The sequence below is a fragment of the Diabrotica virgifera genome, chromosome 5 (assembly GCF_917563875.1).
Source record: "Diabrotica virgifera virgifera chromosome 5, PGI_DIABVI_V3a".
In the NCBI taxonomy this organism is placed as follows: domain Eukaryota; kingdom Metazoa; phylum Arthropoda; class Insecta; order Coleoptera; family Chrysomelidae; genus Diabrotica; species Diabrotica virgifera.
In genome coordinates, this window is record NC_065447.1 from 52,910,617 (window position 1) to 52,935,699 (window position 25,083).

Below are 25,083 nucleotides of genomic sequence, written 5' to 3' on the forward strand. Positions count from 1 at the left end.
ATTAGGTATCCTCCTCCTCTATCTTTTCTCCTTCGTAAGGATCTAGTGCCGTCATGTAAGTCGTTCGACTATTTCTGTCCAATTCTCTCTCTCCTGCGCGTGTTGTTTTGCTTCGCAGAATGAGTAACCAGTCATGTCCTTTATTTGGTCCGACCATCGTAATGGAGATCTTCCTCTAGATCTTCTGCCCTCTACGTTGCCTTCAAGTATCATTCATTCCATGCCTTCTCATCGTCTAGTTATATGTCCAAAATATCTTAGTACTTATATTTTGGTTGACAGTTGTGCATGGTGAGTCTAGTTTTTATGTTAAGTTCGGCCAATATTGAATTATTTGTGCGATGTCCGGTCCATGGTATGAGCAAAATTCTCCGGTAGACCCACATTTCAAATGCCATTATACTCGTACGTTTTGAATCTGCTTTTTTGATGGTCCAAGTCTCTGAAGCGTAGGTGGCGATAGGAAATATTAACGCTCGAACAAGGCGTAATTTTGTGTTTTTTGTAATGTGAGTATTCTTCCATATTTTTGTGAGTTTGGCTGTTGCAGATCTGGCCATTAAGATGCGTCTGCGGATCTCGTCTTCGCATCCTCCACTGTTAGTAATAACGGAACATAAATAGGGGAAAGTCGGATAAAATGGTCCCCCTGGGTAAAATGGTCCCCTAACATGTTTCTCATAATTTTCATAAAACCATCGTTTATCTTTCTTTATTATATTCAGTACTACTAGCGCCACCTATGTACGAAGCTGTGAAGATGTGCGAAGCATATTAGGCTAGTTTTAATATAACCTATAAAAACACACGTGATATTGTTAATTTCGTGGTCGCCAAAAATTGTGTTTTTAGGCGTTTTAATTAAAGTAAGCAGAATTTTTTTAATGGAGTTTAAAAAGGTATCCTTTTTGTTTATATCAGATGTGTTACAATTTCTCTAATTATCAGAAGTCACTCATGTAAATTAGTTTTTATATTTGATCAGATTTTGAGGTAAAATGGTCCCTCCATGTTGAGGCAAAATGACCCCGGGGACTATTTTACCCTTGCTTAGCCTACCAAATAAAGTTTTGAGCTATACAGAAATATTTTTTATAACAATCAAATGTAGTTATATTATCTTTACAGAAATAATGGGTAGAACTTATGTTCGGAAGACGACAAGACAACAATGGGATTCAAATTCAATGAAACTTGCCTTGGAAAATATTTCTAACGGTATGACTTTTAAAAGCGCTGCTAGGATTTATAATCTGCCTTTAAGTACTTTAAAAAGAAGGACCAAAAATCAAAATGTATTGGTAAGTGAACCAAAAGTAGACTAGTTTATTTAAAAAGGAGATGTCAGAAAATTATCGTTACTTTCTTTTAGGCAACAGGTTATTGGAAAATACTTGGTCGATTCACTACAACATTGCCCGAAAAATTGGAGACTTCCTTAAAGGAGTATATTTTAGATATGGAAGACCGACTATTTGGTATGACGAAGAAAAACATTTGTGAAATGGCGTACTCCCTTGCGGAGAGAAATAGTATTAAACACAGGTTCTCTAAAAACAAAAAGTCAGCTGGAACGGCTTGGTTTAGAGATTTTCTAAAGAGATACCCAGAGATTTCTTTTAGAACTCCTTAGGCTACCTCAGCTGCCAGGGCGAGAGGCTTTAATAAAGAGGCAGTCGCTAAGTTTTTTTCTCTTTTAGATGAAATACAAAATAAAAATAACTTTAACCCTATGAGGATATATAATATGGATGAGTGTGGCATCCAAACGGTTCCTAACAAGTTACCCAAAATTTTAGCACATAAAGGACGGAAACAGGTTGGTTTCCTAACAAGCGCTGAAAGAGGACAAAATGTCACCGTTGTTCTCTGTGTAAATGCTGCAGGTCAATTCATCCCTCCAGCAATAATATTCCCACGCAAACGAAGGAATGAATTATTATTTATAGGTGCCCCACTTGGAACACTTTCTCTTTACAACGAATCTGGATACATGAAATCTGACACCTTTATTTTGTTCTTAAAGCATTTTCAACAGCATACACAGTGCTCAGTTGAAAATAGGGTTCTACTATTGCTTGATGGGTATTCAAGCCACAAATCTGTCGAAGCTATAGAATACTGCAGAGAAAATGGCATTATAATGCTCTCGTTTCCTCCACATTGCCCGCACGAGATGCAGCCATTGGATGTAGCAGTATTTTCACCTCTAATGACATATTTTAATGAGGAAATTATTTTATGGCTTAAAGCAAACCCTGGAAAGGTCATAACTCTGTATAACATAGCTAGCTTGTTTGGAAAATCGTACCGACGAGCTGCCACACTTAACAACGGACTCAGTTGATTTGAGAAAACAGGCATTTACCCTTTTAATCCGAACATATTCCCAGATTGGAAATTTAAACCATCGTATACGACTGATCGACCTCTAGTGGAAAATGAAACCGTTGATCCCATCGACGAACAAAGAACTCCTTCTCCACAAAGGTATACTTCTCCTCTTGTAAGGGTTTTATCTATAAAGAAAAGAAAAATTCGCAATATATCTTCATCAGACGATTTAGAGGAGTGGGAAGCTATAGGAAAATCTTCAGATGATGTCAGCCTTTTTGGAAACAGTCCGGAGGAATTATCGGACAATGAAACTTTAGTCACTGCAGCTTCAAATCCGGAAGTTGTTCCTTCAAATCATAAAATTGACGTTACAAGCTCCGTAGTTGGTAATTCAATTCCAATTTCCGAAGTTAGTGTTTCAAAACAAAATGAAATTCCATCACTGCTGGACGATACTTTTATAACTCCATATGATATACCTCCACTACCTCAGGCACCTCCTCAGACAAGGAGTTCAAGGCCTTCGCAAGGATCGACTGTTTTCACCTCCACACCAAATTATTTTTTGATGAAAGCAAAACAAAAAACACCCAAGCCAACTTCACAATCAGCTAGAAAAGCTGTAAGCAAAAAGGTGTTTGGAAAAAATAAAGAAAATAAGAGATTTGATGATGATGAAGATGACGTTGCCTATATATTTTGCTCGGAATTATTCAGTAAATCGCAGGCGAAGGAGGTTTGGATCAAGTGCAGTTTGTGCAATAAATGGTGTCATTTATTGTGTGCGGGTGTAACTGGAAAGCAGAAATTGTATATTTGCGATTTTTGTAAATAAAAATGTAGAAATTATGTTTCCTTTACAAAAGAACTATAGGGGCCATTTTACCTCATGGATGGGTTCATTTTACCCTAACCATGGTGTAAAATGGTCCCTTTAGGGCTCTTTAAAAATAATGTTATTTCACTTTTAACTCTACACTTAAATAAAAATTTTTCAAAGAAATATGTTCTGTTATTACTCAACTTCTTGTCTAATTAAACTGTGCTTAAATATTTCGTTTTTTGTTATGTGTAGCCTAAAAAGAAGTTAGAGGGACCATTTTGCCTCACTTTCCCCTACTTAAATTGTCTGACCACTCCGTAAACTGCCAAGTTTCTTATCTCCGTTTGGTTGTTTCTGATTCTATCGATAATCATTACTCTGGTTTTCTGAATATTTATTTTCAAACCATATTCAGTACTCACACTCACCGTTCCTAGCCTACGAGCATAATTTCTTCCAGTTCTTCTGGTTAGCGCGTTGGCTGTTAACCGAAAGGTTGGTGGTTCGAGCCCACCCGGGGGCGCAAATTTTTTAAAATAGAAAGGTAGTAATTGTAAGGAAAGACATTTTCCTCCAACATAAAATAAATAACAAAGTTGTAATTGTACAATTTAATAGTGTAAACCAAAAATTAATACTCATTTTTACTAATAGTTCATAATAATAGCTATTTCCACCTACCTCTACCGAAAGTATACTTTTCCGGACCTGATTGTAGGGAGAAAAGTTATACTTTTCCTCGCTAGGGAGGAAAAGTAAAAGTGACGTCATGGTATATCATTCATGAAATATAACTTATTGACGCCCTGTACAATATCTATTTTCTATTACGTAAGTATTTATACATTTTAACGTTTATTTAAAAACACTCTGTATTTTGCAGAATGGTAAAAAACAGTGAATTGATATTCTGATTTAACAATGTTTACATTAATAATTTGACTTATATTTGACAGTTGACAGTTATATTGTACCTACTTGTTAGTTTTAGTTGTAATAAATTTTGTTGGTTAGTTACATAAATAAATTAAGTAAAAATGATAAAATGATTTGTTATTTGAGGAAGGTGGAAAAACCATATGTATAACATGGGAGTAAAGTGCCTTTTCCGGGAGGAAAGTGCTACTTTTCCTCCCGAGAATGAAGTTTACTGCCCGACGCGTAGCGGAAGGCAGTAATCATTCAAGGGAGGAAAAGGCACTTTTTTCATTTGTCCATGTAACTAACCAACAAAACTTATTAAAACTAAAATTAACAAGTAGGTACAATATAACTGTTAACTGTCAAATATAAGTCAAATTATTAATGTAAACATTGTTAAATCAAAATAACAATTTACTGTTTTTTACCATTCTGCGAAATACAGGGTGTTTTATAAATAAACGTTAAAATGTTTAAATACTTACGTAATAAAAAATAGATATTGTACAGGGTGTCAATAAGTTATATTTCATGAATGAAATACCAATACTTCACTTTTACTTTTCCTCCCTAGGGAGGAAAAATATTTTCCTCCCTAAGGAGGAAAAGTACAACTTTGCTCCCTACAATCAGGCCCGGAAAAGTATACTTTCGGTAGAGGTAGGTGGAAAAATATTTTACGTAATTCAAATGGGTTATCAGTGTTATCCTTAAAAATAGTAACCAATTAAAATAAAAATATGGCGCCACACTACACACTCTTGCGCATCAACTGCCTCCGTGGCGCAATTGGCTAGCGCGTTCGGCTGTTAACCGAAAGGTTGGTGGTTCGAGCCCACCCGGGGGCGCACGTTTTTTGTTGAAATAAACAACATACTTTTATCAAGATTCTTTCTTCTTCTTTATGTGCCATGTCATGTCTCTAATCAAACGCTACCTACTTAGTCCAGAAAGCCACTGCTCATCCGCTAGGAAAAATATTCCGATTCGGATTTTTTGCACAATCTTACTCAAAAAGGACCCCTTTTAACAAATTTGCATGTTGCCAGGACCAAAAGAGGGTCAAAAATTTTTTAAACGTTTTTTTTTGTTTTTTTCCTAAAATTATTTTTTTTGCATGAAACACAGTTTTTTAAAGTTTTTTGGATCATTCCAAATAGAAAAGGTCTTTAGTGACATTTCTCTAAAGTTGATAGTTTTTGACATATAAGCGATTAAAAATTGAAAAATTGCGAAATCGGCCATTTTTAACCCTCAAAAACTATGTGAAAAACTGAAAATTTGAATGTTGCCAAGGTAGGTAGATATTCTTTAAACATCTATTGATGAAATCCCGAAGAGTTTTTTGCAATACAATATTCAAAACTCCTTTGTTTTTCAATTGCTAATCAAGCGTGCGCGACACTATTTTCCACCGACAGTATGGTGCAAATGAAAGGAATAAATTCGTTATTTCGTAAACCGGCGACTTTAAGGAAAAATCCCGAAACAGGTCGATTTTTATTTTGAAGTTATGATATTGTGGCATATATGGTATACTAGTGACTTTATCCATCTGGGCGTGATGACGTAATCCATGATATTTTTAAATAAGAATAGGGGTCGTGTGCTAGCTCATTTGAAAGGTTCTTCAAATCTCTATTCAGTAATACAAACATTTATATAATTATTTATAAAGGGTGTCCTTCTACTTCTTTTTTGTCAAATAATTTAATTTAAAATTTTTGGACACTCAGTATAAATAATTACGTAAATGTTTACATTACTGAATAGAGAATTGGGGAACCTTTTAAATGAGCTACCACACGACCTCTATTATCATTTAAAAAATAATCGATTACGTCGTCACGCCCAAACGGATGACGTCACTAGTATCCCATATATGTCACATAATCATAACTTAAAAATAAAAATCGACCTATTTCGGATTTTTCCCTTAAAGTCAACGGTTTACGAAATAACGAATTTATTCCTTTCATTTGCACCATACTGTATACACATGCAACGGTGGAAAATAGTGTCGTGCACGCGTGATTAGAAATTAAAAAACAAAGGAGTTTTGAATACTGTACTGCAAAAACTCTTCGGGATTTCATCAATCGATGTTTAAAGAATATCTACCTACCTTGGCAACATTCAAATTTTGCGTTTTTCACATAGTTTTTGAAGGTTAAAAATGGCCGATTTCGCAATTTTTCAATTTTTAATCGCTTATATGTCAAAAACTATCAACTTTAGAGAAAAGTCACTAAAGATCTTTTCTGTTTGGAATGATGCAAAAAACCTAAAAAAAGTTTGTTCCATGCAAAAAAAAATAATTTTAGGAAAAAAACAAAAAAAATAACGTTAAAAATTTTTGACCCACTTTTGGTCCTAGCAACATGCAAATTTGTTAAAAGGGGTCCTTTTTGAGTAAGATTGTGCAAATAATCCGAATCGGAATATTTTTCCTAGCGGATGCGCAGTGGCTTTCTGGACTAACTATGTATGATCTTGTTTATAAGTTTTTGGAATGTTTCTCTGTCAGCTGTCATATCGAAATAGTTCTGCAGCTGTCATATCGCACCATATCATCTAATATTGCGTACGTAGATAGCTTTTTGCTCCCTATCCATATTTTCTTCTTGACTCCATGACTTCTTCTTTTCCTGTGTGATATGGCGAAGTTAATGGTAAGTATTTGTGTCTTCTAATTATATGTCTCCAAAATACTCCGTTTTCTTCTTTTTATGGCGTTTAGCAGCTATTTCCAGTGTCCAATTATTCTGAGAATACTCCTGTTTGAACTGTGTTCTCATTTCAAACGATTCTAATTTGTTCAATATTGTTGCTTTTATAGTCCATGTCTCGCAACCATAAAATACGATCCACCAACCGTAACACGGTAAAACAATGGGAGGCGTACGTCAAGAATGAATAGAACAAGGCACAATTTTTTTTAGACATGCATATCAAAAAATGTCGCCCCCGGGTGGGCTCGAACCACCAACCTTTCGGTTAACAGCCGAACGCGCTAGCCAATTGCGCCACGGAGGCTTATTAATGCGCAAAAATTCGTCATGTGGTTTAAATATGCTGTTTACCCCTCTAACCGCTTTTTAATGGATGCAAATATCTGAAATATTTTAATTTGGATCATTTGGATGCAAGGAATATTAATATCATGTAGGTACTTGTGTACACTTTTTTAATATTGATTAGTTTGGCCTCCAAATGCGAAAGAAAGTATATCGACTTTTGACGGTTACCTACAGCTGTTTATACACGAACACGTAACAAAGTAAATCCTATCTCCAGGGGACATAAGATTCCCGGAGTAACTTGGTTTTCGTGTCCGAAGATCAAAGAGGACACGTCTCGTGCAGATAATACCTCTCTGACCCCCAAGCTATACCGCCATCGGCGCCATCCATCCATCCAAATTGGGATAATGTTAGGGAGGCTTTACTTGATTTTTTTTTTACATTTTGGATGTCCTGAGAAATGGACCTACTTATCGTCCATTTGCTTTCAAAGTCAAGGGGTGTTTGATATTTTTTTATTTTTGGTAAAGGTGTGGACTAATTGCACTAATCAACTGTAGGTACTAAGGTACTTATTACCTTATGGAAAATGTGAAATAAAGATAACATTACCTATGGCTCTATTTTAACACTTTTTTTTTACTTTTTTTCACTTTAACTATCAACAACCGTTTTAAGTGCAACGAATCGGTGTAATATAAGGAATCTTGAAAACAGGGAGTGGAAACAGAATAATCTGGTTAAGATTTTTAGCAACTCGCTTGATAGTAAATCAAGCTTTTACAAATAATAATATCTTTGTTGTTTTCAAATAAGATACAGACACTTAATGTTCGGTGATATCATTTTAAGAATTACTTTATTTGTTTTTATTAAGAGTACCTAGTTGTAGACAGAACGGTTGCCTTTTGTGTTTTATTTGTTATAAGTCCTCGCTTTTAATGCTTAAAATTACTTAGATACCTATATTAAGATAAAAAGATGGCGTCAAACTAGAAATTTATACGCATCAATTGCCTCCGTGGCGCAATTGGCTAGCGCGTTCGGCTGTTAACCGAAAGGTTGGTGGTTCGAGCCCACCCGGGGGCGACAAGTTTTTGTTGAAATAATCGAAATAATGTTTAAGATAAATAAATATGACAAACAACAGCGAATAAAAATATAGTCAGGTATCATAATAATCTTTGTACATTTAGTATCTATAAAACCAAAGCATAATATAAAGCATAATAAAAAAGTGTCTAGATAGATACGTTGACAAGTTAAAGACAATAGACAAGTTAAATAGACAAGTTAAATAAATTCTAGTTCAGAATAATACTTATGACCAGTGAAACAAAATAATACCTAATTGGTTCGCAGCAATAATAATTGGTAACGAACAAGTCTGCTTAATTGTGTTCTATAAGATATTGTTTTAAAAATGTTTGTCCTTAAAATTAAGTACGTAAAATAAAAAGATGGCGTCACATTACATACTCTTGCGCATTAATAAGCCTCCGTGGCGCATTTGGCTAGCGCGTTCGGCTGTTAACCGAAAGGTTGGTGGTTCGAGCCCACCCGGGGGCGCAAACTTTTTGAAATACACATGTAATTATTGTAAACAGTTACTAGACGTTTTCCTCCAACAAAAATTAATAAAAATTTTTTACAATTTACTAGTGTGAACAAAAAATTATCTATTTTTACTAATACATAGTTGATCATAGGTTATTTTACTTAATTCTGTGTTATGAGGATATAATTTAAAATGTTTTATCCTTAAAATGAGTAGCCAATTAACATGAAAAGATGGTATTACACTACATACTCTTGCGCATCAACTGCCTCCGTGGCGCAATTGGCTAGCGCGTTCGGCTGTTAACCGAAAGGTTGGTGGTTCGAGCCCACCCGGGGGCGCACTTTTTTTGTTGAAATAAACAACATACTTTCTCAAGATTCTCAAGATTCTCAAGATTATCAAGAAATTCTAGTTCAGAATAATAATTGTGTTCTACAAGGATATTGTTTTAAAACGTTTTATCCTCAAAATTAAGTAAGTAAAATAAAAAGATGGCGTCACATTACCCATTCTTGCGCATTAATAAGCCTCCGTGGCGCAATTGGCTAGCGCGTTCGGCTGTTAACCGAAAGGTTGGTGGTTCGAGCCCACCCGGGGGCGCAAACTTTTTGAAATACACATGTAATTATTGTAAACAGTTACTAGACGTTTTCCTCCAATAAAAATTAATAAAAAATTTCTACAATTTACTAATGTGAACAAAAAATTATCTATTTTTACTAATACATAGTTGATAATGGGCAGATGATTGTGGACGACCAGGCAATATCTGCGAAATGGGATACTGGAAGATCAAACTTAGCATTACGTAAAAAACACCGCATCGCAACATGGAATGTTAGGGGGCTGCTAGAGCCAGGTAAATTGTATATATTAGAAAATGAACTGATCAAGGAGAAGATAGATATCTACGGGATATCTGAGACACACTGGGAAGGCCAAGGACATTGGGAAGCCACTCACTATGAAGTTTTCATGTCAGGAGCTAACAAATCAGGACAAAAAGGCGTAGCAATATTAATTCAAAAACGTTGGGCAAAATATGTACATGAATACCTTCCAATAAACGATCGTATAATAAAAATAACCCTAAACGCTAAACCAGTCAAAATGCACATTATACAGGTATATGTGCCAACATCCGAAGCGACAGAAGATATAGTAGAAGAAACATACCATCTGATACATGAAACCATCTCTAATATACCTAAGAAAGAACCAATGATGATAATAGGAGATTGGAACGCAAAAATAGGAAGAACGAAAGTAGACGATCATTTGAAAGGAACGATAGGTGAGCATGGCTTAGGCGAGCGAAATGACAGAGGTGAACGGCTCCTTCAATTTGCCATCGATATGGATCTCAGTATAGTAAACACAATGTTTAAACATCATCCGCGAAGATTATCAACATGGTCTTCGCCTGGAGGACGATACAAGAACCAAATAGATTATATTCTTATCACTAAACGATGGAGGAGCTCTGTAACCAATGTGAAGACAAAACCAGCTGCAGACTGTGGTTCGGACCATAAAATGCTACAAGCAGAATTTCGCATTAAGTTGCAAAGTAAAACAATTGTAAACAAAAGACAAGAGTTGGTTCCAAAACAGCCGGAAAAGTTTAGAGAGGCACTAGCAAAAGCTGACCTACCAGCGACTACCGGAGACCCTGACAAAACGTGGGAATATACAAAGAAGTTGATCACCTAAGCCATCAACAATACAAACCCCAAAGAAAAAATAGATAGGAAAAAACATTGGATGACTGAAGAAACTCTCAACCTTGTTGAAGAAAGACGAAAACTTAGAAACGGCACGTCAAATTCAATACAAAAAGAAATAGAGATAAGCACCATAAATACAACTATAAAACACTTGTGCAGAAGGGACAAAAATAATTATATAAAAAGCATATGTGAACAACTAGAGGAACATGCTGACCGCCAAGAATCTAGAGAACTTTTCTCAAAAGTCAAATATCTAGTGAGAGAATTCAAACCACAGACACAGATCATCAAAGATAATAGTGGAAATACCATAACAAACCCAGACGGCATCGCAGAGGTGTGGAAACAATATTGTGAACTATTCTCTAACAACGACCCAGACCATAATACAGAAAAAAGAAGTTATGAAAAAGAACCTCAAATATTGAAATCAGAAATAGAGTCGGCAATAAAAAAGCTAAAATGTAGAAAAGCACAAAGAGAGGATGGAATAACAGCTGAAATATCTACTCAAAGAAATGGGAGAATTAGGAACGGAAGTAATGCTTAAAATTTGCAATGAGATCTGGACTACCGGAAAGTGGCCAAATGACTGGGGTAAACTCACGTTTATTCAGTAGCGTTGATATCTCTCGCGAGCAAAGTACTTCTAACAATAATCAATGAAAGATTAAAATCCATTCTCTTACCGCAAATTCCACAAGAACAATGCGGATTCGTCCCAGGTAGGGGAACAAGAGAACACATTCTTAATATTCGTCAAATTATCGAAAAATCTCGAGAGTTTAACATAGAAACATATTTGTGCTTTGTTGACTACTCCAAGGCCTTCGATAACGTAAAATGGGACAAACTGTGGCATATACTTAGAGAAATGGGTACGCCAGAACATCTAATCTATCTATTACAAGCACTTTATGTAAATAACACCGCTAATGTAAGAGTTAATAATGTGGTTTCGAAAAACTTCAAATCAAAATCTGGAGTACGGCAGGGATGTATAATATCCCCCATTCTATTCAATATATGTAGTGAACACATTATGCGTCAAGTTTTTGAGGAATGGCAAGGTGGAGCAACGATAGGAGGAAGAAAAATAAAAAACCTACGTTATGCTGAAGACACTGTTATATTAGCGTCTTCACCAGAAGAACTGAAAGAAATTATGAATAGGCTAGGAACGGTGAGTACGGAATATGGTTTGAAAATAAATATACAGAAAACCAAAGTAATGATCATCGATATAATCAGAAATAACCAACCGGAGATAAGAGACTTGGCAGAGGTTACGAAGTGGTCAGACAATTTAATTACTTAGGCTCCGTTATTACTAACAGTGGAGGATGCGAAGACGAGATTCGTAGGCGCATCATAATGGCCAGATCGGCAACAGCCAAACTCACAAAAATATGGAAGAATACTGACATTACAAAAAACACAAAATTACGCCTTGTCCGAGCGTTAATATTTCCTATCGCCACCTACGCTTCAGAGACTTGGACCATCAAAAAAGCAGATTCAAAACGTATAATGGCATTTGAAATGTGGGTCTACCGGAGAATGTTGCGCATACCATGGACCGCACATCGCACAAATAATTCAATATTAGCCGAACTTAACATAAAAACTAGACTCAGCACAACTATCAACCAAAATATACTGAGATATTTTGGACATATAACTAGAAGAAGAGAAGGCATGGAACGAATGATAGTTGAAGGCAACGTACAGGGCAGAAGATCCAGAGGAAGATCTCCATTACGATGGTCGGACCAAATAAAGGACATGACCGGTTACTCATTCTCCGAAGCAAAACAACACGCACAGGAGAAAGAGAACTGGACAAAAATCAAACGACTTACATGACGCCACTACATCCTTACGAAGGAGAACAGATAGAGGAGGGGGAGTTGATAATAGGTTATTTTACTTAATTCTGTGTTATGAGGATATATTTTAAAATGTTTTATCCTTAAAATGAGTAGCCAATTAACATGAAAAGATGGCGTCACACTACACACTCTTGCGCATCAACTGCCTCCGTGGCGCAATTGGCTAGCGCGTTCGGCTGTTAACCGAAAGGTTGGTGGTTCGAGCCCACCCGGGGGCGCACGTTTTTGTTAAAATAAACAACATACTTTCTCAAGATTCTCAAGATTATCAAGAAATTCTAGTTCAGAATAATAATTGTGTTCTATAAGGATGTTGTTTTAAAACGTTTTGTCCTCAAAATTAAGTAAGTAAAATAAAAAGATGGCGTCACATTACCCATTCTTGCGCATTAATAAGCCTCCGTGGCGCAATTGGCTAGCGCGTTCGGCTGTTAACCGAAAGGTTGGTGGTTCGAGCCCACCCGGGGGCGCAAACTTTTTGAAATACACATGTAATTATTGTAAACAGTTACTAGACGTTTTCCTCTAACAAAAATTAATAAAAAATTTCTACAATTTACTAATGTGAACAAAAAATTATCTATTTTTACTAATAGATAGTTGATAATGGGCAGATGATTGTGGACGACCAGGCAATATCTGCGAAATGGGATACTGGAAGATCAAACTTAGCATTACGTAAAAAACACCGCATCGCAACATGGAATGTTAGGGGGCTGCTAGACCCAGACTAAAAAATATACTGATATTGTTACAGTTAAAATTCCTTTAAAAATTTTTCGAAGTTAATTATTTATATAAATGACAATAATTATTGTATTAAATAAACAACTTTAAGTAATTTTATTTGCAGTTTATATACGATTAATATTAAAAGTGGCATGCGTCACTTGAATCTAACTTCAGCCCGTGAGTAATGAATTATTATCATTACTCACGGGTACAGTAATGGGTGCTATTATCTATTAAAAATAGCGAATAATGAGCATGTTATTAACCGGTCGTAGAAAAAATATTTTATTATTAACTACATATTAGTGAAAATATATAATTTTTTGTCCACACTGGCAAACTGCAGAAAATTATTCTATGTTGGAGGAAAACGTATATATATTTACAATAATTATTACTTATTTAAAAAGTTTACGCCCCCGGGTGGGCTCGAACCACCAACCTTTCGGTTAACAGCCGAACGCGCTAGCCAATTGCGCCACGGAGGCTCATTGATGCGCAAGAGTGCATGGTGCGACGCCATCTTTTTATTTTAATTCGTTACTACTTTTATATGTACCTTTCCTCATAACACAGAATTAAGTAAAATATTTTATTATCAACTATTAGTGAAAATAAATATTTTTTTGTTCACACTGGCAAACTGCAGAACCTTGTTCTATGATGGAGGAAAACGACTATTTACAATTACTTATTTAAAAAGTTTGCGCCCCCGGGTGCGCTCGAACCACCAACCTTTCGGTTAACAGCCGAACGCGCTAGCCAATTGCGCCACGGAGGCTCATTGATGCGCAAGAGTGCATGGTACGACGCCATCTTTTTATTTTAATTTGTTACTACTTTTAAGGTATATGTATAACACACAATTAAGTAAAATATTTTATTATTAACTATTATCTAGTGAAAATAAATCATTTTTAGTTCACACTGGCAAACTGCAGAAATTTGTTCTATGTTGGAGGAAAAGGTCTATTTAATTTACAATTAGGTAGGTACTTAATTAAAAGGTTTGCGCCCCCGGGTGGGCTCGAACCACCAACCTTTCGGTTAACAGCCGAACGCGCTAGCCAATTGCGCCACGGAGGCTATTGATGCGCAAGAGTGTGTAGTGTGACGCCATTTTCTTATTTTAATTGGTTACTCGTTTTAAGGATAAAATATTTTAAAATTATCCTCATAACACTGAATTAAGTAAATATTTTATTACCAACTATTAGTAAGTAGAGGAGGACCTAAGAGGGGCAGGAATTACAAAATGGAAAGAGAAGGCAATAGACCGGAAGAAATGGAGACATATTAGTGAACAAATACAATGATCAAGAGGACTGATCCACCCCGTAAAATGGATTTAGAAAGCAAAAGCGGCCAAACCTCACATGGGGTGTTAAGCCATATACTATAATCTGCCCCCCCCCCTGAAAATTGTTATATGGGCGCCCGTATAGGTGCTATTAGTAAAAATAAATTTACTCGACACTAGTAAACTGTAGAACTTTATTATTAATTTTATGTTGGAGGAAAACGTCTATAATACTTTATAGTAACTCTTTACAATTATTACTTTTGTATTTCAAAAAATTTGCGCCCCCGGGTGGGCTCGAACCACCAACCTTTCGGTTAACAGCCGAACGCGCTAGCCAATTGCGCCACGGAGGCTGATGGCACATAGTATTTTGACATATGGCATTTTTTGCCATTAATTATTGGGCTCTTGGGCTCTAACTACATTTCTTTGGAGTAAACCACAATTATAATAAATTAACCCTCCAGCGGAAGAGGTGAGGCCTAACTGGCCTCACCCGTCCGCTTTTTTACACAGGTTTTAAAAGAAGCATTATATCCAAGGCCTTTCTGGCTAAGAAATCTACTAGAGCAGTATAGTTGCAGTTAAGTAGACCTTTATAAATAATAGGCTGCCAATAAGATACTGATAATTATGATAAAAATGTCCTGAAACTTTTTTCTTGTAATTACTGTTTCTTAATATTATATATTTATTATAATTATATGAGAGTTATGAGACTGAGACTATTTGCTCCGAGCGTTAACAAAGTGTCAAAACAAAATCGACCGACCTGCTAATGGTGGCGGTTGCATGCTTAAATCTTTGTAAGGACGCTTTATAGTGTACCTACTTATGTTTAAATGGGATGTTTAAAAAAAATGCCATATCACGCTATATTTGTTGTGTTGTTCACTGTAAAAATACATTGAGAAATAGTGATGTGAAATACTTTTATTTTCCTCGTTCCCAAAAAAATTAGATCAAAGAATAAAATTGATTAACGCTGTTAGAAGGATGAAGTTAGGTTAAATTTTTCTATATATACAAAGGATGTGGCAATAATATACACATGATATAATGATATTATTTACGTTTTTATAAGTTTTGTACATATTACATACACTTTTTAAAGTATACGGATAAATCCGAATTGACTCCAAAAAGTACGGATACCTTATGCAGGGACGTATTTAGGGGTTGGCGAAAGAGGCGCCCGCCAAGGGCGCAAGAGTGAGGGGGCGCAAAATTAGCGAAGAAAAACTTTTAGGAAATCCAAGATTTTAATTTTATAAACTAAGCATCACGGTCCTGACTATGGTACAATATACCACGTTTACAAGCCGTTCTAAAATAAATTATTTTTGAATGGTAAATTACCTTTCAAATATTGTTATTTCACCTGTGCATAAAAGTTCTAGTGCAACACAAGTGCCCACGAATATAGACAAACGTGAGTACTTGAAATTACATTATTATAAATAATAGTATCAGAAATATAACCTACAAAATACTGATAAAACAAGATTGTGTCCAGAACGAAGACCAGTTTTCGAACTGGCGACAGGGCCGGACTTACGGCACCTTAAATTAAAATGACTTCAACCGATATCACTTTAAATAACACAACTTCATTCAACATGACTCAAACAAAAAAATCATCACCAATGTCATATTCCACTGCAGTAAATTCTTTTAAACACCCAACAAAAGACCAAGCTGTTGTCCTATCTAGTATGGAAGATACTAAAATACACGACTACATCATAGCAGTAGGATCGCTAGTAGGACCCCGTAACGTAATTTTCGCATCAAGAATTTCTAACAATCGAATTTGTATTTATCTTTCGTCAAAAAGCATGGTCGATTCACTTCTCCACTCCTACAAATTTGTAAATATAAAAGAAACAGAGATAGAAATAAGAAGATTGATTACTCCAGCCGATATACTCGTAGTATCTAATGTAGACCCTACAATTCCTAGCAACATTATAGAAGCAGAACTACAAAAGATGGGTATCATTGCCGTGTCTAAGATGACTATTTTAAGAGTAGGTATGCCGGAAACAGAGTACAGCCATGTCCTCAGTTTTAGACGGCAAATATTTATCAATCATCTAGAAAATGTGTCTATCCCTGATTCTTTTCTTATAACACATGACAACACCCTATATCGTCTGTTCCTTTCCATAGATGGATATAACTGCTCAAATTGTAAAACTATAGGCCACAAAGAAACTGAATGTCCTCATAGAACTGATCTGACCCCATTAAACCATTCACTAGAAACTATTCAACCTAGAACAAAAGCTCAGGAATCAAATGAGCAAACAAATTTAACAATAGAAACTGACTCACCAGTAACACCTATAAACAACACAAACCAAAACCCTCCTCCCAGTACATCATCAGTCTCAGATAATTCTACCAAAATTCTAACAGTAGAAACGTCTCCATCATCTACAAATATTCCCAGTAAAACCAATCAAGTTAAAAGACAAATATCTTCCTCTCCAGACATTATTGACAATAATACACAAACTAATACACAACCTTTTATGCCACCTCCTTTAAACAAACCAAAGAAAAAATACAAAAAATCAGATAAAACCTCACGCGAAGAACTTACTCTTTCTCTGGAATCAATAAAAGATAAAATAGAGAATAGATCACCTGCATTTATTCTAAATTATAATGAAATCTGCGATTTTCTAGATAATACATTATACTCTCAACACCCTGAATTAATCTCCAAAAATTATTCCAATGAACCTTCTGAACTAATCGATATTCTTAACTTCATCCACTGTTACATCCATAACTCAAAACTAAAAAATAACATCACCCGTTTAAAGAAGAAACTAAACCCCAATCAAGCATCTTCAATTGAAGAGTCCGACGAACCGCAATCCCAATCGGAAATCTAATGTCAGATTCTTTTATTCTTCAATGGAACCTTAATGGGTTTTACACCCATATTGAACAATTAAAACTGTTAATAAATGAACTATCTCCTAAAATACTTTGTCTTCAAGAGACCCATTTTAAAAATACCAATATAAACCTTCGAAACTATCAATGTTTTCTAAAAAACAGAAACGCTCACCATGCCAGTGGCGGAGTAGCTATCTTTACTAGAACTGATGTACAAGCTAAACCCATCTCAATAAATACTAGTCTTGAAGCTGTAGCTGTAGCAGTAACTTATCAAAAACACATTAATATTTGCAATATATATCTGCCTCATCCCAGCGACCTCGATTTACAAGAATTTAATAATCTTATAGATCAAATCCCAAATCCAAAAATAATTTTAGGTGATATGAATTGCCATCATCCGGCATGGGGAAGTCATAAAACTGACAAATTCGGCAACCTAATGAATCACTTCATTGAATCCTCAGATTTAATACTACTCAATACTGGTAAATCGACCCGATTTAATTCTTATAACGGCTTATTTTCCGCTATAGATTTAACATTATGTAGCCAATCATTATCAACTTATCTCGTATGGAATACTTTAGAATCACTACATGACAGTGATCATTTCCCCATTCATGTAACATTTAATAAATCTCAATCTCCTAAATTCCCAATATATCACTCTTGGAAATTAAAGAATGCAAACTGGAATTCCTATCAAATCGACATCCAAAAGAGAATTGAAAATTTCCAATTAAGCAGTGACATAAACTCTGACATTAGGTCCCTAAATAATATCATAACAGAAGCAGCCTTAACTAATATCGGTAAAACTAAACTTTGTAATAGACAACCAGTACCTTGGTGGACCAGCGAAATCGCACTGGCTCTATCTATAACAAAACGCACGTTTAATAAACTTAAAAAGCAGAACACGGAAGAAAATTTACTCAATTTTAAAAAACTTAGAGCAAAAACGAGATATCTCATAAAAAAAAGCAAAAGAAATACATGGGAAAATTATGTCTCATCTATAAATTCATCAACCCCTTCAGCTGTCATTTGGTCTAAAATTCGTAAATTCAAAGGCTCCAACTCTTTTAGACAAATAAACACCTTAACTCTTGGTCAAACACTAATCACGTGTAACAAAACTATTGCAGAAACATTAGCTGATGTTTACCAACAAAATTCTAGCAATAATAATATACCTCAGGAAATGTTAACGCACAAGAAATCTCTAGAATCCTCTATTATCACCATAAACGATATCGATAATCCGTTAAATATCGCCATAACTCTTCAAGAATTGGAATTTGCTATTTCTGATTTAAAAAACACCTCGGCCGGACCAGATGACATACCACCAATATTTATAAAAAACTTACCATTTACAGCTAAACTAGTTTTACTAGATTTATTTAATATTTGTTTTCTAAAACATAAATTTCCTGAGCTTTGGTCCCAGGCAATAATAATTCCCATCATCAAGCCTAATAAACCTAAAGATAATCCCTCTTCTTACCGCCCCATTTCTCTTACCTGTAGTATGTGTAAAATCTTGGAAAAAATTTTAAACTCACGTTTAGTATGGCACTTGGAAAACAATAATTTCCTTTCCCCCTATCAAAGCGGCTTTCGAAGAGGCAGGTCGACGTCAGATAACCATGTTACTTTACAAAACTCAATTAATGAAGCCTTTGCTAATAACCAAAAACTGATTGCAATATTTTTTGATATTACCCAAGCTTTTGAAAGAACTTGGAGACACTGTATTTTGAAAAATCTAAGCGAAAACGGAGTTCAAGGGAACATACTAGCATTTGTAAACAATTTTTTAAGTAATCGATCAATAGAAATTAGAATAAATGGCCTTAAAAGCTCAACAAGAACATTAGAAAATGGAATCCCTCAAGGTTCCATAATAAGCCCAACATTATTCTTAGTGGCTATCAATAGTGTTATTCATGAAATTAGAGCACCTATTAAAGCCAGTATCTATGCAGACGACATCGTCGTTTATACTAAATCCAACAATATAGAATCTGCAAGTAAAATCTTACAAAATTTTATAACTCGTCTTGAAAATTGGACGCTAAAAACTGGGTTTAACTTCTCTACAGAAAAAACACAATATATAATTTTTAATAAAAATAGATCTCGGTTTTCTACTGACTTAACTTTAAATAAGTTATCAATAAAACAATCAGAAGAAGTTAATTTTCTAGGTCTAACTTTTACCAGAACCTTAAATTGGAACTCACATATAAACAAACTACAACATTCCTGTCAATCTAGGTTAAATATACTCAAAATTCTGTCTAATAAAGTTTGGGGCGCAGATACTAAAATATTAATAAACTTATATAAATCACTCATAAGAAGTAAACTAGATTACGGCTGCATATGTTATAACGCCGCAAGCAAAACTACTCTAAAAAAACTCAATAGCATTCAATCTACAGCTTTGATACTGGCACTAGGTGCATTTAGAACTAGTCCCACTAATAGCCTACAAGTTCTAGCTAAGGAGCCTCCTCTGACCATAAGACGACAACAATTATCACTAAACTACATTGCCAAAATTTCAATCCAAAAACAACATCCTCTTTTCTCTCAAATTTTCCAACCTGGCATCCTCTCTTTTAAAAAATCAACAAACTGTATACCTCTAATAGAAAGAATAAAAGCCACAAATTTCAACATGGATCAACTTAATTTATTGTTATATACAAATGCAGTCTCTCCTCCATGGACAACCCACCCTTTGACCATTGACCTAACACTAAGAAAGTACCCCAAATCAAATACAAACTTCTCAATAATTAAAAATGTTTTTGCAGAAATCATATCCTATTACCCCAATCACTTACACATATTTACAGACGCCTCTAAAACCCCTGATGGACATGCTGCTGCGTACTATTCTGATGAAAAATCCAACAGCACTCAGTTACCTACAACGTGTAGTATACTCACAGGCGAGACCACAGCTATATTGAATGCCTTAACTTTTCTCAAATCGAGTAACACGATGAAGTGCGTCATCATTACAGATTCACTTAATGCATTATTGAAATTGAAGCAAATTTATACAACAAATCCCATTACACAAGCAGTAAAAAATGAATTAGAAATATTACATTCGATGGGAAAAGACATAGCCTTCATTTGGGTGCCATCGCACACTGGAATCTCGGGAAATGAAAAAGCAGATCAACTAGCAACTACAAGCCGAATCAACTTAGAAGATACTACAAAAATTACAACGTATCCTTACAGTGATATGAAATATCTAATTAAAATTCACTGCAACAACACTTAGCAAAATTACTGGAAAAATTCTGAAAACAAATTAATCCCAATATGCCCACAGGTGAACAGCTGTATGAATAACCCCACCAGTAGACGAGAACAAGTGATCATCAACCGTTTAAGAATTGGTCATACAGCTGTAACACACAAATTTCTTATCAGTAAAGATCCACCGCCTATTTGCAACAACTGCTCCACTTCATTAACAGTGAAACACTTCCTACTTGACTGCCCTTGTTTCCAAAATGAAAGAAGAATACATGGAATTCCAGACAACCTCAAATCCATCCTGACGGACAAAAATTTAAATGTATTGAATTATTTAAAGGACATAAAATTTTATTATAGTATTTAATGTAATTCATATGAAAAATATTGTGTTTGTAATCCCACTAATAACCCTGCGTGGTTGATGTGGTATAAGTGTTTTAAATAAAAAAAAAAAACTAAGCATTTTTCATACTTTCGATGAAAGAATATGATGCCGTATTCTAGCAAAATTAAAAAGATAAGAGAATACATAAATACCGGTACGGTTTCAGTAACATTATAAAAATAATTGTAATATATAAAGGATTTTAAGTTTTGTTAACTGGATGGTTTGCAGCGTTGCAAGCTAATACGGCAGCGTAATACAGGTGACACAAGAAGCGCAGTCCGTTGAGCGGCAGAAGATAGAACTGATCATGCTCTCAGCGCTCTCAGAATGTTTTTTGGTTTATGACAAATTAATAACCGAAATGAGTAAAAGATCAGAGGCCTACACAAAAGTTTCAAATGATTTTGGATTCTTATCAGGGTCATCACTGCAAAAAACAACAGACTCTGATTTGGAAAACTGTGTAAAAAATTCTGGCCTCAAATACAGCAGAGACGAGCTGTTTCAAGAACGAGTTGTTTGAACAGTTGGGCTCGGCATCCCACTTAGAAATTTTGCAGGCAATTCATAAGTACCCGCTAAGAGATGCTTACCCTAATATTGAAGTTGCTTACAGAATTTACCTTACAATGCCCGTTAGCGTTGCATCGTGTGAAAGGACATTTAGTCAACTTAAATTTATTATTAAGAACTATTTACGGTCGAGAACTGGCCAAACACGCATGAGCATTATAAGCAATCTGGCAATCTTATCAATTGAATACGAAACAGCTTCAAAACTTAGCTTTGACGATGTCATAAATAAATTCGCATCTATTAAAGCACGCAAAGTGAAATTTTAACAATAATAAAAGATACCAGGTTAATTCAACAAAAATAAATTTACTAAAAATGTTAATTTTAAATCAAAACTTCATGAAATGTTGTAGGCTATTATTTATTATTATAATATCAATATGTTTTCGCTTAAAGTAATGTAACATAATATGTGCATAGTTATGATGTACATTTTGTCATGAATAATATTGACAAATTGTGAATCACACTATTACATGTAATAAGTGAGTAAAATAATTTTATAAGTAAGTAAAATAAATAATGTTTCAAAAATACCTCCTTTATTGTTATTGTTTTTTGAACCCAGACCTAATACATTTTAAAGTAGTAGTTGTAGTAATTTGTCCCACTGCATAGTGAATGTGAATTGTGGTTGCAATTAATGGGAGTCTCGTTTTTTGTGGGAAGGGGGGGGGGGGGGGGCGGGAGCATTGAATTTTGCCAAGGGCGCAGGAATCTCAAGATACGTCCCTGACCTTATGGTATGTCCTATATTCCTATATAACCTCACTATCGCAGATTATGTCAATAAAGCTTTATTAAAGACAAAAAATATTTTTGTTGAACTATAAATGACACTACAATAAAGAACAACTAATGAATTCTAACAATTTGTATTCTGTAAATTTCTTTAAATAGAGGGGAGACGCACGGAGCCAATAGGGCTTTTCATTCACAGTCATTTGTTTCGAGTTTCTGTCATGTGTCACATAATATTAATATATTTACGTCATACGTTATTGGTGTATACCAATGATACACACCAAAGACGTATGACGGAGATATATTAATATTATGTGACACATGACAGAAGCTCGAAACAAATGAGAATTGATGAAAAGCCCTATACCACAATAATTGATTGGGACATCTTGGATATTAGTGCACCCTATGTAACGCACAGCTGAATCTTATGTTTGTGCGTCACTGTGTTGCCATGCCATTTCTTTCATAATTTTAAGAACGTTTACTTCTCCGTCATTATACTAGGTAGAATGACAAATGAGGTGTCAAATGAAAGCTTATAATGCAAGGATAGTACTAAAGGTGAGAAATTAGACCTAGCTTGTCTGTCCCTCAAAAAATAAGCGTTATATTGGGGATTTCTAATGTCGACATTAAAAGTCGCACAATTTTTTTTCTATAAAACATTTTGATCTAAAACTTACCAGAAAATGTCTTTGTACTTTCTACTTTCCAATAAACGTAATTAAGAAGCTAAATTTTAAACTTCGTCATACAACTTTTGCGATTAAACTTTGCAATGCACAAATCCGCAGCTTTTTCTTTGAAAAATGCATAACCTTTATCATGATAAGAATAAAAACTTAAAGCAGGTACCTTTGTCTTCAGAAATGTTAAAGCTATATAGTGTCAAAATTTCAGAACAAAATATTAAAATTTACCAGAGTTGTAGCGAGGTTAACGCAAAAAACCTTATTTAATTTTTTTCTTATTTTTAGGTTAAAATTGCGATTTGGACAATGTTCCCCCACATAAAATTCAAAATAAACCTCACTTTCGTTTTCAGCACCCTCGAAAATATAAAGTATGAATAAAATTAGCCATTCACTCCTCCGTGGTCAGTATCTCGAAAACTAAGCGCTTTTTTGAGGGTCTCCCGCTCGTGTATAATATCACAAAAAATTGTAACGTGATAGTATGAAAAAATAGAGGATACGGCAACGGTGTTACAAGTGATGGTCGGATCCAATGCCAAAATCTACACAGACATATTAGGGTGCACTAATAGCCAAGATGTCCATTGATTGTACCTACCTACTAAAAACTTACCTTTATTTGCCTTGATGCTTATTTACAAATTTTTATCGATTTCCAATTCGAAAATCGTTTTCAAAAAATTCTGAAATAATAATTATGAATTCTGGAGCAGAAACATTGACCCTGACCCTTACAGGTAAGGTAGAGGTACCTACTGTAACTGTAAGTATTAGTATGACACGTATAAAGTACAGAGAGCAGTTGGATAGGTCAATGCTGAATATATCCTATCCTTCAATACAGAGTATCAAGTACAACAGTGACAGGAGCGTCATTTGAAATTTTGATAGGGGGGGGCAAGCATTATATATACAATACATTTATATGCAAACATAATACAAAATTGATCTATTTTTTGTAAATTTCAGTAATTTTCAGGGTCAGGGGGGGGCAAATGCCCCCCCTGCCCCCTATCAAATGACGCCCCTGAACAGTGAGGAAAAAAACTAGACGCAGTTCAAAGAATTACAACGCTGTAATGGAACTGGGTAATCGACGAAGTCCTCTAACAAGGTGGTCGGACGATATTAAGTAAGAGCATCTAACACAACTGGATTCAGAGTGCTCAGATCCTATGCAATGGAATTATTTACGGGAGGCCTATGACCAGAAGTGGACTCAAAACGGCTGATGATAATGATGAATTATGAATGTTTGCCGTAAAATAAAAATTGTCATTAAATCTTGAAGAGGTAGGTACTCATTAACCCCTTTGTAAATAATATGTACTACTTATATGTACAATAAAATAAATATTATTTGGGATGCGATAAAGGGACGTTTACGAAGATATGAGTGCTGGTGCAGAAATTCTAGAGAGCTACGCCACATTATGGTGGTACAGTATGATATGATCCAAAAGCTGATTCCAAGCTTGTCTTGTCGTTTGAAAACTTTTATTATTCCGTCAAAGAACACTATAAATACCACTCACTAACGAAATTCTTAAAATTTCTTTTATTTCAACAAAAATCACGAATACAAAATTTTCTAAAAGAACTTCAAATTACTGGATGAGATGATAAGTTTATTATGGACGATAAGTTTATGCTCGACCCGTATATTTATTATGTAGCATTTTTATTCCACGTTAGATATGTTTATTGACAGAATTTTATCAAAACTAACAAATCAATGAATCATAGAGGTATATATTAACATAGAGGGAGCCTACCTTCCGCGCTTCCTGACGAGAAGATCTCAGGGACTGGTTTGCTGCATCTCCTTCTAACACATTGTATCGAGAATCTATAATGACATTCAGTGTGAATATAGGCACGGAAGAGGAGGACAACTGTAGCAGCTTTACTATGCGTAAGAGTGAAACAGCACTAATCCAAATAAAAAAGATGGTGTCGTCACTTCGCTCTGAATGACACTCTCTCTATGCTAATATTTAACTCTATGCAATGAATATACTGGGAAATATAAATAAATAATAAAATATAATAATAAAATATAAATAAATAATAATTATGTATTAGGGCCATTCCATTTCAAATCACTCAATTTTGGAGCAAAAAAATTTTGGACCCGATTTGTCT

The 25,083-nt window shown here is 34.9% G+C and overlaps 12 non-coding genes across 12 annotated transcripts; 7 read left to right on the forward strand and 5 right to left on the reverse strand.

The window, feature by feature from the left end:
- Positions 1-4,855: 4,855 nt before the first annotated feature.
- On the forward strand, positions 4,856-4,929 carry Trnan-guu (transfer RNA asparagine (anticodon GUU)). Its single transcript has one exon. It is a non-coding gene; the product is annotated as a tRNA-Asn (tRNA).
- A 2,114-nt stretch (positions 4,930-7,043) lies between these two features.
- On the reverse strand, positions 7,044-7,117 carry Trnan-guu (transfer RNA asparagine (anticodon GUU)). The gene has a single exon. It is a non-coding gene; the product is annotated as a tRNA-Asn (tRNA).
- Positions 7,118-8,119: 1,002 nt separating this feature from the next.
- On the forward strand, positions 8,120-8,193 carry Trnan-guu (transfer RNA asparagine (anticodon GUU)). The gene has a single exon. It is a non-coding gene; the product is annotated as a tRNA-Asn (tRNA).
- Positions 8,194-8,599: 406 nt separating this feature from the next.
- Positions 8,600-8,673, forward strand: Trnan-guu (transfer RNA asparagine (anticodon GUU)). The gene has a single exon. It is a non-coding gene; the product is annotated as a tRNA-Asn (tRNA).
- Positions 8,674-8,929: 256 nt separating this feature from the next.
- On the forward strand, positions 8,930-9,003 carry Trnan-guu (transfer RNA asparagine (anticodon GUU)). The gene has a single exon. It is a non-coding gene; the product is annotated as a tRNA-Asn (tRNA).
- A 188-nt stretch (positions 9,004-9,191) lies between these two features.
- Trnan-guu (transfer RNA asparagine (anticodon GUU)) lies at positions 9,192-9,265 on the forward strand. Its single transcript has one exon. It is a non-coding gene; the product is annotated as a tRNA-Asn (tRNA).
- A 3,166-nt stretch (positions 9,266-12,431) lies between these two features.
- On the forward strand, positions 12,432-12,505 carry Trnan-guu (transfer RNA asparagine (anticodon GUU)). The gene has a single exon. It is a non-coding gene; the product is annotated as a tRNA-Asn (tRNA).
- Positions 12,506-12,683: 178 nt separating this feature from the next.
- On the forward strand, positions 12,684-12,757 carry Trnan-guu (transfer RNA asparagine (anticodon GUU)). Its single transcript has one exon. It is a non-coding gene; the product is annotated as a tRNA-Asn (tRNA).
- Positions 12,758-13,433: 676 nt separating this feature from the next.
- Trnan-guu (transfer RNA asparagine (anticodon GUU)) lies at positions 13,434-13,507 on the reverse strand. Its single transcript has one exon. It is a non-coding gene; the product is annotated as a tRNA-Asn (tRNA).
- Positions 13,508-13,726: 219 nt separating this feature from the next.
- Trnan-guu (transfer RNA asparagine (anticodon GUU)) lies at positions 13,727-13,800 on the reverse strand. Its single transcript has one exon. It is a non-coding gene; the product is annotated as a tRNA-Asn (tRNA).
- A 231-nt stretch (positions 13,801-14,031) lies between these two features.
- On the reverse strand, positions 14,032-14,105 carry Trnan-guu (transfer RNA asparagine (anticodon GUU)). Its single transcript has one exon. It is a non-coding gene; the product is annotated as a tRNA-Asn (tRNA).
- Positions 14,106-14,601: 496 nt separating this feature from the next.
- Positions 14,602-14,675, reverse strand: Trnan-guu (transfer RNA asparagine (anticodon GUU)). Its single transcript has one exon. It is a non-coding gene; the product is annotated as a tRNA-Asn (tRNA).
- Positions 14,676-25,083: the final 10,408 nt, after the last annotated feature.